Below are 13,603 nucleotides of genomic sequence, written 5' to 3'. Positions count from 1 at the left end.
ACAGGATGCAGCATTTCCATGGACAACAGGTCAGGAGCTCTCCTAAAAGCCACATTAGAGTTAGGTTCCAAGACTGACTTTTCACTTCAGTTTTGTGGTGCTGATGAAGCCTAATGCAATTTCCTGAAATGTGTGCAGAGCTCCTTTTCTAATCATTAACACACGCACACACACACACACACACACACACACACCTCCATGAACAAGATCCTAATTTAGTTTTCTTAAAGTCAGTTGCAGAATGTTCAAGTTTGAATGTTTTGACTGGTTCTTGGCTGTGTATCTGTGTGTGTACTATATCACACTACATCATGTTACATTTTGTTTAAGGTAAGAAATCACACTTGGACAAATTTGGGAAAAGTGATGTTGAAACTTTTACCTCATTTGCCACTTAACTCTGGGAACAGAAAAGATTAAAATTTTGCCTCTTTTCTCCCCTTTTTTACTGAAATGAAAATTGCATCCAAGCCCGCAAACTGGATGCCAAGATTTAGCTGAAGACAATTAAAAACAGCTTAGATACTAAACTGAAAGCCAAAGGGCCAATGACATTTAAGGGACACTATCTCACAAGCTCTTAACTTGCATTGCTGACAGGATGCTGTATGAGAGTTGAATTTTTAAGGCATCAACAAATATATCCTGAATATATGTGAAATTACAGACTCAAACCACTTTACAAGTCCTTTGGATATTGTATTCCCCATTCTTAAACATGTGCAACACCATGTTCATTTAGCTGATGTTATTTTAAAATATCAGAGCATTGCTGCAAATTAATAAGGCTGGTCTATGTTCTGTGCTTTTTCTCTGTTTCTTATGTTATTTATTGGTTTTAGTTAATGCATATACTAAAATGCTAGATTTTAATCAGCTAATCTTTATTTGAAATGGACCTTTTCAGTTCTTTTCTTTTTACTTGTGAGATTTTAATAAATATTTTGTTTGTTTGTTTTAATGATACAATTGTATAACCAAATAACAAGGACTACATTAATCTACAGGTTTTTTCCTGTCCATTATTAGTTGACCTAGTTTTTTATTCCTTCCCAAAGTACAAACCTTGGGCCTTCAGGTAGTTAAAATAATATACGCATGTTGTATATGATCTTCCCAACAGCTGGTTCTCTTAAGATTTCAGTGAAATAACATATTGACCACCAACCCCTGCTCCCTATGTCTTTAATAAGCTTCTTGTAAGTCAAGTCTACTGGGAAAAAAGAAAATCCAAAACTCTTAATTTTCTTCAACAGAATTTGCCAAGGAACTGCCTTTTCTGAAAACACTTTTAGAACTGATCCCTAAATACAAATAAAAATGGCACTATCAGATGGGACTCAGACCTGAGATAGAGAATTAAACTTACAAGCTGCACCCGGAAGACTAGCAGGGGCTAATTAAAAATATAACTCTTGTCACAGAAGTGAAATAGAATCCTGTGTATTTCCCAATCCTGCTTCTGCAAATCCTTCCTGCTGAAACAGCTGAATCAGAACAAATTGCTTGTGTGCAAGTTACTTCAGCCATATGGTAAAAGAAAAAAGAGCCGTGTGCCTCCTCAGCTATGTACTAAATAGGAACTACTTCCATGTGGTTTTACACATTTTTAGCTAATGTGGAGACCTACATGTGAAATCAGGGAAATTAAGTGAATTTGTGAGTCTCTCTCTGGAATTTAGGGCTTATAACCTATTAAAAATATGATATTCATCCAGGTACAAAGATACATATGTATATTGCAATGCTGACTGTTCTGCTATTAATAACCTTTTTAATTCAAGCGATTAAAATACAAACAAAACTAACTGTAAAAATAAATGAACAAAAAACCACAACAGAACAAAATGGCGACATGCATAAACCACTAATGTGGAAATTTTTTGATCCAAAGTACAAGAGGATCACTGCATGAGGTTGCTGAATAGGATGCGACAGGAATGTCAGGAAAGGACAGGCACAAAAAAGACATCTTGTTGTCTATGGCACATCATTGGTGTCAGTCACTAATGATCTCCTTGACATGTTGAGTACATAGTTCAGAATGTATCAACATTACTTCTTTTTTCTATTGTTATTAATAGAAGTCAGTTTAAACTTCCTGTGATAGAAATCAAGGCTCGTGCAAAGGGGTGGTTGCGTGTCTTGAAGATTACAATTTTGTGTTTGACCTTATTTGGATGTGGCATTTGATAAAACTGGGATAATTAATCATGGAATAATCTATGAGATTATCCATTTGGGGCCTCTGATTTCTCAGCTTTTGTTTGTGCTTCAGCTGGTATTTCTGTTTGCTGAGAAAGACTGCAGTAGTGCCAGGGATGAATGAGGAAACAATCCTGGGGAGAAATAAAAAGAGAAAAATATGCCATGAAGTAGGGGAACCTCTATAAAAGGACAAAACTGACTGAGTGCACTGAAAGTATTGGCCAAATGCAGCAGTCTGCAGATAAAAAACCATCAATCTGTTACAGCCCACCCAGAAATCTGAAATTCTCCCCAAACTTTCAGAATCCTAATCCTCTAATAAAAACAATTCATACCTATATCAAGAACCCCAAACTCTCATCAGTGTTTAGATGGTTGTATATTTTTGTGTTTGACGTGCAATGTTGTTTTTTTTTTTTTAGATTACCGTGCTCTTAAGAGATGCAGTTTTAACAATCACTATTGCTTCTTATTAGAAAATAAATAAATTTGTTCATTTAATCTATTAAAATACACCCAGCTAAAAATAAATATGGGAATTAAAAATTGCAAATAGAAACAAACATGCAGGGAAGTGCTAAAGTGAATGCAATCAGTTCCAGATTTAAAACAGCCTGTGCATACTCACCCTCCCCCCTGCTTTCCACTACTGGGTGGTCACGGACTCATGGCTGTTACTAGTGCTTTTCTTTAGAGTTATTCCAGACTGCCATTTTCACTCGCTTAAAATGGGAAGAAACAGAGGTATTGACTTAATTTTCTGCACGCTCTGCACTAAGTTTCAAAATCTATCCCTAAGGAAGCAGGCTCCTGAAATGGTGGTGGAGTGTTCCTAATCAGTGGAGCAGTGGGAGTCTGGAAAACACTTGCAGTCAAGAGAACTTGGTCTAAAAGAAAAAAACGCTATTATCCCCCAGGATGGAACTTGCTAGGTTTATAGAAGGCAGTATATGATATACAGACCATGACAGGCAAAGGCTGAGCTGCCATGCATTAGCCAGTGATGCAGCCCACTAGCAACTGAGTGACAGAGCAAAATAGTAGATGCCAATCACCCAGTATTGCCCCTGTATAAATTTCTGAGGCTTTACTTGATATTGACACTATTCTGGTCCCACGGGAGCAGATGAATGTTAGGTGAGCTTTTGGAGCATGTCTTTCAGGTCAGGGTCATCCTAAAGGATTCCAGTGTGCATGCTGCAAAGGGGTTCCGTGATGTGAACATCAGCAATGTAAATAGAAACAACTGAAAGATGAGCTTTAAAAGTACCCTCTTGATCCAGGCTGAAGTGATAGTAGAGCCACAAACAAAAACTCCATTCCCATCTTATGGTCAGGAGTAAAATGGGACTATTTCAATTAAACAGCCACAGAGGATCTGATATTCTGACGTCTACTCCCATTACTCCCATGCCAGCCCTCATCCGCAGTGTGTCCAAAACTGCTTAATATTGTATCCAATACCAAAAAGAATATCAGCATCTGTGGTTTTGTGTAAAATTAAAAAAAAAAAAAAAAAAAAAAAGGAGTGGGAATATTTGGGTAATATGGCTGGTGTTGCATAACTAAATAATCAATTAACACAGCTATTTAAACTTTTTCTGTTCCCAATCAATTATCAAGTAAGCACTTGGAAAGTTATTGTACCCCTTCTCATTTTACCTTGCCTATTTCTTACCTTTCCGTTCCTTGCATCATAGCTCTGGTGGCCACGTGGCCTGTTTCACTTTTCCGTTCTCAGGCACAACTGCGACTTGGCCTGACCCACCTAGAGGGGCAAGAGCTCAGCTTTGTGTCCCGCCCATCCAGGTGTGTTGATTTGGCAAGTCCCAGCCTGAAGTTCTCCTACATGCATGCAAGTGCAAGGCTGAGAGTCTAAATACCCTGCCTTGAAGAGGATCAAAAGAAGCACCCAGCTGCAAGGCAGCAAGGAGCTAGTCCACATCTCCTGCAAGGAAAGGACCAAAGGGTCAAAAGAAAATGTCCTGAGAGGCCAACTTGGCTTCAGGTAAACCTGTTAGAGCCTTCTGCACAATCCTCGTCTCTTGACACAGGACTTCCCATACCCTAGATGTCAGCTTACCTTTCCTAACACTAAAATACATATTTTTAATGAGCTTTACCTATTTTTTTCTCTGCAAATACTCTGACATTCTAGAATAAGTAGGGCAATAAATCACAATATAATGCAGGTTTCATGTTTGGTCTGCTGGGATCTGTGAAGCTGTGGCAATGCAGTCGCTTAGCTAGAGTTAACCAGATCATCAGTTTGTTTGCTAGCTTAATGGAAATCATTTTACATGCAGATTTGTAATGGTTTTAATGTTAACTGTAAGAGTACTTGCGCTTGTATACCACTTTTTTACTACAGAGCATAGTTCACTCTTCTGAAGCTGTGAAGTTACTTGTAGAATAAAGTATTATTACTCATAATTAATAAGATGATGAAAACATGTTTCGGTATAGCTGCTGAAGGCAACCACTACGATTTAGTTTTTAAATTGTGCATGCATTAGATGGTATGCATAAGCTCCTATATGAAGGAATAAATACTTCTTTTGTACAAGGGCATCAGGAGGTAATATCTAGAGGACCGTCTTCCATACACATATATGGATTTTTGATAGGCCCATTCCAGACAGTGTTCATGGGTGACAGTGCACACAGGCAAACAAGTTCAGACTTGAGTGCCCAGAGCACTGGAGGCTGCTGTGCAGATAAGGACCACACACACGGTGACCATCACTCCCTATTTCATCCTTCACCCAGGAACTTTCCACCTTTTTTGGTGGGTGTAAACCACATTTACATCTCATTCTAAGACACAAATGCAAGCAGGCAAACTCACCACTCTACATGTGTGACAAGCAAACTCCCAATTGCTGGGGCCAGAGGGAGGTATCTGTGGAAATACCAGCCTAGACTTACCCAGTTTCTTGCACTTTGTTTTTCGTTGGCATCTGTTGTTGAGAAGAAGGAAACTGCCTGGTGGATTCTCACCCACTCAGAGGAACTTGAACGCAATTATATTAAGTACATAGCAAATACACTTCACTTAGCAGATGTGCATTTAAATCCACAACTCTTTCACAAGCCATGTGAAAGTGCTTCACAATCACACAGAGCTTATGGACTTCTTTGCTTTAAATTTTCAATATAGTTCTATTTAATGACTTCCGTAGTTTTATATGGCTCTCGAAAATTACGTTTTTCTCCTACTATCTGTAAATCAAGTATAGCTCAATCAAAAAGAAAACAGAATTTCAATCTCTTTTGGGGGGAAATAAAAATGTGTCTTTCTGTTTTGAAACCTAAAAAGAATGTTAGTGGTTATCTGTTCCCATTGACTTATCAGAACCAGGATTTGATGTGCAGTATTTCCTTTGCTCTACAGATGGGAATCGTGTTTCTATATGTCTTTGACCCAACATGAAATGCAGGGTATCTCTGATCTTATCTGAAACTATGAAGTGCTGTTATGCTAAACAACAACATAATGAATGATTTTTTAAAAAATCAGCAAATGAAGCTCAACCAGTTCTTCTAGTTGAGCTATAAGATGCAATTGACATTCATCTTTAATTTATCCACTTTTCCTTTCAGGAATAGTTTAAAACTGGAATTAAAGGATTTCAAAAGTAACAGAAGCCTCAATTCACATTTTTTTTTAAAGTATCATTTTCACATGTTTAAACACACACTTAAAATATGTCTTAAAACACTTTTCTGGAAAGAGGTTTCTCTGATCTCTGTTAACCATTTTCCTGACCATTCATGTTTCTCCATCTTATTATTCATAAACCACATGGTCTTGTTTCTGCCAGCAATGGACTAATTCTCCAATGACTGAAACATGACAGTTACAACTATGGCCCCAGTTCTGCACAGGCTGGCACTCCGGCAAATAGTGGGGGTCCCATAGAGGCAGGGGTTGCTGATGACTTTGAATATTTGAAAATGGAATGGGCTTTTTGTTCTCCAGTTTGGTCACCTTAGCTCCATAGCTCCATCAGCCTTGAGCAAGTTTTTGATGGCTGAGTTTGCTGTATGGTTATTATTTATTTGGTAATAAGCTTAAGCAGTTGAATGCATCAAATTAAAAACAAAAATTCTAGATTTGAAATATAATGTGCATCTATGAGAGTATAAACAAAATTCTGTATATTTACCATATTATGAAATTAATCATAACCCATATAAAAATGTGGTACTAATGCTTCTGAATGCTATTATGAAATTAATCTTAATCTGTGCAAAAATATATTATTCTGATACTTATGAATGAACAGCTCTTTTCCTACTGTGAGATACTGTTTTCCTTAGTTTTATTGTTGCAAAACTGAAAACTATGTTGGCTGAAATGTTTCATGGCACACATCTAGCTGAGGCTGGCATTTTGTTGAAAAGTTTCGGTTAATTCTCTTTTGATATTGTGACCAAGGAAGAACACATCTTGTCCACATTAGCAGCACCACCACGTTTTACAAGCAGTTCTGTTGGGAAGCTGCTTTGTTGAAACATGGACTGGAAATCTGATAGCACAAAGAACCGCATGGCTGTGAAAATTTGCCAAAATGTGACCAAGTTACAAATTTCTGAAATACTGAATTTCACATGTGTTTGGGGTTTAAGGTCTGACATTCAGTGTTTTGGAAAATTAGGAGCTGCCCACCAGGTTCTGCTTGTTCCACCTCCACAGTGACTGATGATGTTTCAGCCTCTTGCAGCCTTGGGTACGTGGTTGGCCAATGCACATGACATGCCGAGGAAGGACCATCCAGCCTGGGGCTACAGCGTTTCCCAGTACTTGGGCTTCTTGAGCATTGAAGGCTGCTGCAATACCAAGAACAGCATCATACCGTCTAGCAAGAGAAAATAGTATTTCTTATATATTAAAACTGTATATTTTAGGTAAATATGTGCAAGAAGTGTTTTTACAGAATTCCAAGCTTAAAGTTAAAATTAAAAAATGCTTTACTAATATAGTCTAAAGGCTGCTGGGCCAACATTAGAAATAGTTTTAAATAATCCTGGTCTCTCTACATCGTCTTATACAACTTTGGATTTAAAAATTGCTTCTCAACTTGATCAGGGCTGTTTTATAGCCATTTAATCTTTTTATAACCCCATTCTTAGCTTAGCTGTTTTGGAGCTGTTTTCCCTATTTGCTGTGTTTTTTTTTCAATTAGGCAGAAGTCCAATCCCCTCTCCACGTTTAGTCTGCCGATATAAAGAAGCCAATTTCTTTTAGCCTCCATACGTACATCAGATTTCTCCACGCCCTTGCAAAGTGACTATTCTCTAAACCTACACTGGTCTGAATCAATGTTTCCTGAAAATGGATGACTAGTATTCCAGGTTTTTCACTAGTATCTTACCAGGGCCTTGTATATGAGTATTAATGATTGGCACAACCCCTGTTGAAAAAACAAAGTCAAACAAACAAATAAAACCCACAAAAGAACAAACTGATCTTAGAATCATTATGATTTACAAAATAATTAAAATTATTAAATTTATTGCTTTCTATGGTTGCAGCACCTAGATAAATCATAATCTTGCTGTGACAGACCTGTGTATCCAGACTGCTCGATCTGCCTTTGTCATTTATAACCACTGTGCACTTATCCCAGAGAAACAATGATTACTGGCAATCTGAACCGGCCTGGACTTGCACTTTGTGCTTTCCTTATCCCATTTCTCCTGCCCCATTCATACGTAATCCAGTTTTACTTGTATGTTAGTCCAATGCTCCTCTCTACTAGCATTGCCTCTTTGTGTAATGAGCCACTTTCCTTAATGTGCTTCCAAATCAATAATAAAAATATTAAATTAAAAAAATGCCAAGACCAGTCCTTGCATGACTTTACTATGATCTTCCCTCCAGCCCAATCCTTCCCTTTTCAGCAGCCTGCAGAGCTGATCTCCCTGACTCTGTGCTTCATTAATCTCACAAACACTGACTTCTAAATACTCCTTTTCATTTCTCTAGAGAATTTTTTATCTTATCTAGTGCAGCTTTTGAGTTACTTGTCCACAACACACCTTCTGTAAAGCCAAGAGTGTATTTGTCCCATCTACCATTTACCTCTCTCTGTGCACCATGCTGCCTGAACTGATGAGGATCAAAGACATTTTTTTTTTACCATTCTGATATAATTTTGTTCAGAAAACTCTGTTGTTATTAATACTGCCAAAGGTACCAATGGTATCATCTGTGGCTTCAGTGTGATGCAGGTTTAGACTCGTAAGTGACAAAACTGAAGGTTATTTCCTGGCTCCAATGGCTCATCTTGTCTTTCCCTGCCTGAGCCTATTTCCAGCAGAGGACTTTTGCTGACAATATGAAGTCTGGAGCACAAACAGAAGGGTCCCTGCTGTGGGATACCTGTGAGGTTTCTCTTATTTTGTAGGCCAGTGAGAGCCACATTTTCTTTTACACACTACCTTGGGCAACAAATGGTGCAGAGTCCAGGAGGAATGATCTCTTTCAAATAGATTTGTCACAAACAGAAAGTGAAGTTCCTGCATCCTTCAAATGACAGCACTCACTTCCTTTAGCTGAGACTAATGCTTAAGTTCATGCCCATTTGCTTCAGAGGCAGCATCTGAGACAGGTGATGTTGTTTTTAAGGCTCAAAATCTAGGTGTCTCTTAATAGATTAAGGAAGGAAAGATCTTTTCTTACCCATTCTCATAAACCTCTCCCCCCAAGCCAAGAGACAGAAGTTAACTTTTCAAATCTAAATGCTGTACTTCAACAAAATAGTTCTTAGTAGAAGATAATATTCTGTGAGGGCAAATGAAGTCAGTTGTGTTTCCATGCTCTGAAGTCTACCAGAACATGTTTTTAGTAATATATTCTGAGCTAGATATGCTCACCTGTAGACTATCAGGTATGATTACTACTTGGATACCTGAACTGTCATTATTAAAATAATGGTGTATTTATTCATTAAAAAACAAAGTTCACCCAATTCCATTTCCATTTCTAAGCTGGCAAATTTGCAGAAAGTGCTCAGATTGACTTGAGAGCATTTCTGAATATAAGTAAGTTATGAATTCCCAGAGCCAAAATACCCCTGTGTACCTTCAGCAAATGGGCAAAAGCCAAAAGTCTTGTGGTGCAAGAAAGTCAGGTGAGTTCAAGGTCACTGCTGCTGCTACAATGGAGTATGGGTTTGAGGATGATATTAGGAGTCAGACAATGCTCTGCACTACAAAAACTAAAAACCAAATAAAACACTCCCTAGAGGATACATCAGATTAGGCATCCTTATGAAGTATTGTCTCACATTAGAAAGTTGCCCACATTCAAGTATCAAAAGAATGGACAGACACAAAGGGGATGATAAGCACTTTAGTACCTGGTGGTTTGTTCTGCTCTTAAAACAGGTGTGGGAAGGCAGAGAGCAGCGCTTCTCTCTGACCCGTTTCAGCTGTGTACTCACCTATGTTTCTAAAGAAAATTGTATGAACCAAGCACTTCCGAAGATAAATCCTCCTTCTACTAAGTCTACAGACCACTGCAGTCAAAAATAGTCACATCATAAACAAGTACGTAGAGTCACACAGAATCACACAGAATCGACTGGGTTGGAAAAGACCTCAGAGATCATCGAGTCCAACCCTTGGTCCAACTCTAGTCCGTTTACTAGATCATGGCACTAAGTGCCATGTCCAATCTCAGTCTAAAAACCTCTAGGGACGGCGAGTCCACCACCTCCCTGGGCAGGCCATTCCAATGCCTGATCACTCTCTCTGTAAAGAATTTCTTTCTAATATCCAGCCTAAATTTCCCCTGGCAGAGTTTAAGCCCATGCCCCCTTGTCCTATTGCTAACTGCCTGGGAGAAGAGACCAATCCCCACCTGGCTATAACTTCCCTTCAGGTAGTTATAGAGAGTGATGAGGTCACCTCTAAGCCTCCTCTTCTCTAGACTAAACAACCCCAGCTCCCTCAGCCTCTCCTCATAGGTCTTATGTTCAAGTCCCTTCACCAGTCGTGTTGCTCTTCTCTGGACCCGCTCCAGCACTTCAATGTCTTTCCTGAACTGAGGGGCCCAGAACTGAACACAATACTCCAGGTGTGGCCTCACCAATGCAGAGTACAGGGGAAGGATCACTTCCCTTGTCCTGCTGACCACGCTGTTTTTGATACAGGACAGGATACCGTTGGCCTTCTTGGCCACCTGGGCACACTGTTGGCTCATGTTGAGCTTCCTGTCAATTAGCACCCCCAGGTCCCTTTCTGTCTGACTGCTCTCCAGCCACTCTGCGCCCAGCCTGTAGCGCTGCAGGGGGTTGTTGTGACCAAAGTGCAGCACCCGGCATTTGGCCTTATTGAACTTCATCCCATTGGAATCAGCCCATTTTTCCAGTCTATCCAGATCCCTCTGCAGAGCCCTCCTGCCTTCCAGCAGGTCGACACTCCCTCCCAACTTGGTGTCATCAGCAAATTTGCTGATGATGGTCTCAATCCCCTCATCTAAATCATCAATAAAGATGTTAAACAGGACTGGACCCAACACTGACCCCTGGGGAACACCACTAGTGACTGGCCGCCAGCTGGATGCAGCCCCATTCACCAGCACTCTCTGGGCCCGGCCCTCCAGCCAGTTCTTAACCCAGCGTAGAGTACACTTGTCCAAGCCATGGGCTACCAGCTTTTGCAAGAGTATATTATGGGAGACAGTGTCAAAGGCCTTGCTGAAGTCCAGATAGACCACATCCACAGCTTTCCCCTCATCCACCAGGTGAGTCACCTGATCATAAAAGGAGATCAGGTTGGTCAGACAGGACCTGCCCCTCCTAAACCCATGCTGGCTGGGTCTGATCGCTTGTCCATCCTGAAGGTGCTGTGTGATTCCATTCAGGATGATCTGCTCCATAACCCTGCCAGGCACCGAGGTCAGGCTGACAGGCCTGTAGTTGCCAGGGTCAGCTCTGCAGCCCTTTTTGTGGACTGGGGTAACATTGGCCAATTTCCAATCATATGGGACCTCCCCAGTGAGCCAGGACTGTTGGAAGATGATGGAGAGCGGCTTGGCAAGTTCTTCTGCTAGCTCCCTCATCACCCTAGGATGGATCCCATCTGGTCCCATAGACTTGTGAGGATCCAGATGGCTCAGTAAATCACCAACTATTTCCTCCTGGAATACAAGGGGCCTATTTGGCTTTCTATCTCTGCCAACCATCTCCAGACATGAGTTGTCCTGAGGGCCACCTGTCTTACTGGTAAAAACTGAGGCAAAGTAGGTATTAAGTACCTCAGCTTTCTCCTCATCTTTGTTAACTATATTTCCTTCAGAGTCCAAGAGAGAATGGAGGTTTTCCTTGCCCCTCCTTTTGTTAACATATTTGAAGAAGGACTTTTTATTATCCCTGACAGAATTGGCCAAGTTAACTTCAAATTGCACTTTTGTTTCCCTGATCTTTTTTCTGCATGATCTAGCTATTTCCATAAATTCTTCATAAGTAGCCAGCCCTTTTTTCCACAGTCGGTAAAGTCTCTTTTTATTTCTGATTTCATTCAAAATCTCCCTGTTTAGCCAAGCCAGTTGTCTTCCCCGCCGGCTAGCCTTTCGGCACACTGGTATAGTCCTTATTCCCAAAGACGTGTGATGGCACCCAAAGATCAGCATTTGTTTGATAAATAGCCAAAAGGTTCTTGGTCTCTTTGCTTTGGGAAAAAAAAAAAAAAAAGGAAGAGAAAAAGAAAAAGTGAAAAAATTATCCGAGTGTTAAAGATGCTGAGATGCATGCCTCAGTCAGCAAGCAGATGTCACAAGAATTGGGAGACTCCAACATCTTGTCCTGGCCCCCAGAGAAGAGGTTGCTGGCTGGGAGATGTAGCACTCCTGTGCTCTTCCTGCTGGTTTCCCTTCAGTGCCCTGAGCTTCTCCCTGGGGTGTACCGCTCCATGGACTGACCTGGACAGAGAATAGCAGCATTTGCCTACATGTCCTCCTGCAACAGCGCTCCAATGAGGCACTGCTCTTGTGCTTCTTTATTCTTTGCTTTGCTCAGCAGTAAAACCATTATTAGTATCAACACTGAAATCACATCAATGGGCACAGGAAGTAGGGATGGAGATAAGGAAAGCATGTTCTGGCCCTTGCTGCTGATAAGAAAAGGCTTCACTAAAGAAAGTTTCAGGCTTTTTCCCCCCAGCCTTTGAGAGTTTTCTTTAAAACCACCAAGACTACACTCATTTTTCCCCTTTTTAATGAATAAAACACAATGAAAGGCTGTAAAAGGCGCCTCATCCCAAATGGTGAGCTGGGCCTCAGTGGGTTACTGTGTACACAAACATACAGTGAAAAAATGGACCTGTTAAAAATCATTATTGTCACTAACACATTGCTATTAAGAATTAATTTCAAATGTTTCTGCTGTTCTAGAGATCCTGTGTAGAGAGGACCTGTAGAATAAATGTCTTGAAAAAAAGCTGTGAAAAGAGGTGCCGCAGCTTTCCTCCGTGGGCCAGAAGGGTGGTCATCATTCTCACAGACAGGTTCACCCTCGCTAGCGTGGGGCCAGGCAGCGGTCCCAGGGTAACCCCAGGTCTCCTGCACAGACATTTCTGAGCAGTGCCACCACAGCTGGCACCAAATGCCAGGCAGGCCACCCAGGAGTCAAGCCCTATGCTAGTGATCAAATGCATCCCTGTCCCCACACTGCAGGGCAGACGGTCAGTGAACTCACATAGTGTGAAGCACAGAACATTACAGCCAGCACACATGCATCTGTGCACTAGTATCTTCTGCATTAGGCTGGAATTAGCATGTGTAACCAAGCATAAGCAGTCAACTATTCAAATACTCAACCTCTGAAAGTTAAGTTCATATTTAGCAAAGAAATCAGACAAGGCAGTATCTTCACCATCTAACAACAAAAGCTCCTTAAGCTGGAAGCTTAAAAATTGCTATTATTTGCTAGCTGTAAGTTCATGAATTTTTACATTGTATTAATCAATCTGGATAATCCTGTTTCCAACCCTAGTGACAGAGTAACTGCTGTAGATACATCTGGAAAGATTTTAGCCTTACCTGAAGAAGTCTTCCTACCTTCAATAATATCATGAGCAATAAGAAGGAGCATGAAGACCAGAGCATTTGAGGTCAGGTCAGTAGAGAAAAAAGGCCAGATTCTGCAAAAATTTTGGCATGCATCCCATCATTTTTATCAAATAACAAAATATTTTGAATGCTTCACCTTAGATGTTCAGTCTATGAACAACTACTAAGAAGCTTTATAAACAAAGATCTTATTTTCAATGTTTTATAGAGCAAGGCAAAAATGATGCTAAGATTAAGTAGCAGATCAACAAAAATGCATCAAAAATTCAAAACAAAAAGTCAGAGGGAATTCCATTCTACCTCAAAAAAATATGT

General features: G+C 40.3%; 1 long non-coding RNA gene across 1 annotated transcript; it reads right to left on the bottom strand.

The window, feature by feature from the left end:
• Positions 1-1,184: 1,184 nt before the first annotated feature.
• LOC110361253 (uncharacterized) lies at positions 1,185-4,035 on the bottom strand. Its single transcript, XR_002417726.2, has 3 exons — positions 3,887-4,035; positions 2,837-2,930; positions 1,185-2,339 (listed from the first exon to the last, which is right to left on the bottom strand). It is a non-coding gene; the product is annotated as an uncharacterized LOC110361253 (long non-coding RNA).
• Between the last annotated feature and the right edge of the window lie 9,568 nt (positions 4,036-13,603).

This window comes from Columba livia, chromosome 2 (genome assembly GCF_036013475.1).
Source record: "Columba livia isolate bColLiv1 breed racing homer chromosome 2, bColLiv1.pat.W.v2, whole genome shotgun sequence".
Classification (NCBI taxonomy): Eukaryota; Metazoa; Chordata; class Aves; order Columbiformes; family Columbidae; genus Columba; species Columba livia.
The sequence above is the reverse complement of the archived record's forward strand: the minus strand, read 5'-3'. Positions and strand labels throughout refer to the sequence as shown.